Source organism: Helianthus annuus, chromosome 8 (assembly GCF_002127325.2).
Source record: "Helianthus annuus cultivar XRQ/B chromosome 8, HanXRQr2.0-SUNRISE, whole genome shotgun sequence".
Taxonomy (NCBI): Eukaryota; Viridiplantae; Streptophyta; class Magnoliopsida; order Asterales; family Asteraceae; genus Helianthus; species Helianthus annuus.
In genome coordinates this window covers 128275268-128279845 of record NC_035440.2, presented here as the reverse complement: position 1 = coordinate 128279845, position 4578 = coordinate 128275268, and the positions used below count along the sequence as shown (strand labels likewise).

The following is a 4578-nucleotide window of genomic DNA, read 5'->3' as shown; positions in this document are numbered from 1 at the left end:
TTCATTCCATATCCAACATATCCAACCCAATTCCCAACCCGGGAATCCCATGCCTTGGCTGTGTGAACTCACCTTGGTTTGCTCGGCAGATACACAAAGGAAAGAGGGTTCTTGAACTAATAGTGGTCAACCACGTCCTAATAGGGTTACCACACAAGTCAGGTTCGGTTCAAGTAATCATAGTAGCATGTAATGCACGTAAACAGTCAACATGTCGTAAACATCACTTGTGATTGAATGTCTAATCCCAGACTACACACGGCCCAGAATTATACAAGTCCCACATAAAGGTCTCGGCCCAAATAATATAAGCAGTCCAATAGCAAACAGTCCACGAATCAAATCATTGGGCCCGTGACAGTGAAGGCCCAACAGTGTACGTGCATTAACTCGATCTCGAGTCGCAACCGGAGATTACGAGTCGCAACAGTTGGTTACGAGTCGCAATGGAGATCTCGGTTCGTCATGGTCCGGTTACGAGTCGCAACGGGACTCGCAACCATGGTCTCGGCTTGTGCTGTTTGTGGTCTCGAGTCGAGACGGTGAGGTTTCGAGTCGCAATCTGAGTCGCAACAGGCTGTGTAGCTTATTTCCATAAATCTTAGCAACAAACACTCCGTGATATCAGCAAACAATTAGGCAGTTTCATGATTCGAATCAAATCAGTTTCAATTCCAAAATCAACCAAATTCAAACAACATATCATCGATCAAACAGGACTTTTATCATGAATTTCATATGAGCATTAATAATCCAAAATCAAGAACATCTATCTAAACACATAAACACATCCGAATTCTGACATTCGCGAAGCCAATCAATGAGCATCAACTAATCCGATTTAGTTAGCATAATAACCAGTTACAATCTGATTAAATCACGTATACATATGGCCGATTACAATCATACAATCACCTATATCCGATTCATGAGCAAGCCAATTATATGAACACCAACTATCATTGATCCAATCTAATATTATCATACTCAAGACTCATTCGGTACCAAGCAATCATATTCGAAAACATCAACATACACACAAACAATTTCAAACATGACAAGTACTAACCGAATTAGAGAAGAAGAGAAGGTGATCCGAATTGTGGAGGCTCTTGCCGTCGGGTTCCAAGCAAACGAGAGGGAGATAGAGAGCAAGTAGGGTTGTGTGTGTTTGTGTTTGCAAAACAATAAACAAAACCCTTAAACTCGGTTTTTGTGTTGCGAGTGGGGGAGTGGGCCGAGCCCATCCGGTTATCTAATGGAGTCCGATTCAAGGTGTGGCCCCAAACGGGCTTGTGTGACCGGTTCGTGTAATTTGGGCTTGTGCAACACATAATCATTCATATAGCATGCATACACATATGGCACATAACATCATAACCTTCAATAGCATCAAAGTTTGTAAAATCATAACACGTTCACGTATGTTACACAATGATAGGTCTAAAGTTCGAGTTGTCACAGTCCATCATAGAGTGTGTGAGTCGTCTCGGGATCCAAGATTGATCGTAAGAGTTCTTGACAATCAAGGCCGTGTTTGCCTAAGTCTCTTACATCACTTGGTGAAGACAAGTGTTTAGTATAATACTTTTTATTTTTAATCTTTTGCACTTTTTATTTGGTTTTGTATTAATGACTTTAATAACTAGTTACTTATGTTGAAGGTGATCTTTCCTTATCGTTTGTCCGTGGTGTCTTGGCGTTATTTTACTGTCTATATAAAATAAAAGATTTTCACCATTCATATCTCCACGGTCTATATGGAGGTATGTTGGCTACCTGGTCGGGGGTTAAGGGAACGGTTTGGTAAGGGTCTTGCCCTTGTTCAGCGTTTAGAGGTCCTGCTTGGGACCTGGGTCAACTTTAGTAGGATCTCCTTCAATGCCCATAGGTATTGGATGGCGGGGATCCAAACTCTTTGACCCCCTCATAAGTTAACTACTATTAATACTATAACCCGGCTATTTAGGACTGTATCCCTGCTGACTCAGACTACTTAGCCGAGGGTAACGTCACCGCCAGAAGCGGGGCCTACCACAATTTGCATTAATAACTTAATTCATTATCTTTCAATAATCCGACCCTTTAGGATTGTATCCTTGCTGACTCAAACTACTGGGTTGAGGGTAACGTCGCCTTCAAAAGAGGGGCCTACTACAATAACTAAGATAATCTCTTAAACAAGTGCAAAAGTGCGAAAATAATCAAAGGTTATACTAATACACGTGTCGGAACCAAGTGATTCATCTTGTCTATCTGTTTTTATTTTATTTTTATTTTCAGCATTTAGTTAGTTTTTATTTTTCTTAGTTTAAAACATTTTTCTAACTTTTTGATTTGATTAGACGTTGAGGATAAACCGGTATTAAAAGCTCTTGTGTCCTTGGACGACCTCGGTATCTTACCAACACTATACTACGTCCACGATGGGTGCACTTGCCCATATGTGTGTTTAGTGTTAGTGAATATCGTGTTTTATAAATTTAAAACTTGGCTAAAAGTGTAAAAAGGGCTTAAATACTCATCAAAATAATATTACACTACACACGCATCAAGTTTTTGGCGCCGCTGCCGGGGACACAAGGATTTTAAGAAAGTTAGGAATCAACGGCCTAATCATATTTTTATTTTTCTTTAATTTTTTTTAGGATTTTTTCTTAGATTTTTAGCTTCTGCAGAGCTCAGCACGGGGCCGTGCCTGGTCGGACACGGGCCGTGCTCAGCAAAGTTACTGGCAGTTTTTGTTTTTCAAGTTACAGAAGGCTGACCACGGGGCCGTGCCGGTGCAACACGGGGCCGTGTCCAACCTCCAGTAACTGGGATCTGGAAAACAATCACTGTATTTCCGACCACGGGGCCGTGTTCGCTCAACACGGGGCCGTGGTGAACCTTCTGACCGACATTCTTTTTTTGTTTTTATTACAGGACTTGGAACCCGACACCATCCTCACATAGTGTATGAGCTCCAGTTCTAATAAAGACATAAAAGAACCGCTAGAAGAACCCGAACGCTTTCTCAGAAAAAGGTTAAAAGCCAAAAACCAAGAGAAGGTTTCGGGTGATCCACCCCCAATGGCGGACCAACGTACCCTTATGGATTATCTACGGCCCACCGTAGGTAATCTAGGCGCCGCTATCAATGCTCCGAATGTCGAAGCCAATAACTTCGAGCTCCGACCGCATTTGATACAAATGCTCCAAAACTCCGCAACCTTCCACGGGCTTGCGGACGAGGATCCTCATCTACATATAACTAATTTCTTAGAAATATGTGATACCTTTCGGATCAATGGAGCATCAAACGACGCCATACGCCTCCGTATGTTTCCGTTCTCACTAAAAGACCGAGCGAAAGCTTGGCTCAACACCCTCCCAGCTGGATCGGTAAACACCTGGGATGAACTAGCCCAAAAGTTTCTATATAAGTATTTCCCTCCTTCTAAAACTGCTAAATTAATGGCTGAAATTAATACATACTCACAAGAGGACGGGGAATCCTTATATGAAACATGGGAAAGGTTCAAGGAGCTACTACGCAAGTGTCCCCATCATGGCCTCGCAATATGGCAACAAGTATCCACTTTCTACAATGGATTGTTGCCACACACTAGGCAGACACTTGATTCTAGCTCCGGGGGACTTTTAGGTAATCGACGCCCACACGAAATATATAATCAAATTGAGGAAATTGCTCAAACCAATTTTCAATGGCACACTCCCCGGGGAAATAAGTCTATCGCCCCGGGCGCCCATAAGGTCGACGAAAGCACCTCTTTACAAGCCCAAATCGAGGCCCTTTCTTCAAAAATAAAAAAACTAGAAATGACAAAAACAGTCTCGGTTATGGCTTGTGAAGGGTGTGGTGGGTCACATGAAAATTGGAGTTGCATGAAAGAAACGGACGATCAACAAGAAATGGTAAACTACATTGATAATAGACCTAGGCCGTCGGGTCCTCCAACGGGAACTTACAACCAAGGATGGCGAAACCACCCAAACCTTGGTTGGAGGGAAACCGGCAATAGTAGTAACCAACAAACCCAACGAACAAACTTTCAGCAATCAAGAAATGAGTCACAAAATTTCACTCAACAACAAGGTGGACGAGAAAGGCTCGAAGATACTATATCTCGCCTCGTCTCCGACACTGATAAGAAAAACTCGGAAAGATTTCTACAATTAGAATCTAATTTTAGGAATCAACAAGCTAGCATTCAAAACATAGAAAAACAAATAAATCAACTAGCACAAAATTTTTCCGAGAGACCGCAAGGCGCATTACCTAGCAATACCGAAACAAACCCAAAGGCACAAGTTCACCTCATCACACTACGAAACCGCACCGTAGGGCCTGCAGAAGTACCTCAACCAACGGAAGAAACAATGCCAACACATCTGCAGGAAAAGAACTCTCCCCCATCACCAGAACCTACCAAGGCTCCTCGAGTTCCATACCCCGGTAGGTTAATTCGTCAAAAAACCAATGAGCAATTCGCAAAATTCGAAAGTTTGTTAAAACAATTGCATGTCAATATTCCTTTTATCGAAGTCCTAACCCAAATGCCTAAATACTCTAAA

General features: G+C 42.2%; 1 non-coding gene across 1 annotated transcript; it reads right to left on the bottom strand.

Annotated features, from left to right (window-relative positions):
• Positions 1–3450: 3450 nt before the first annotated feature.
• Positions 3451–3557, bottom strand: LOC118481405. Its single transcript, XR_004865612.1, has one exon. It is a non-coding gene; the product is annotated as a small nucleolar RNA R71 (small nucleolar RNA).
• Positions 3558–4578: the final 1021 nt, after the last annotated feature.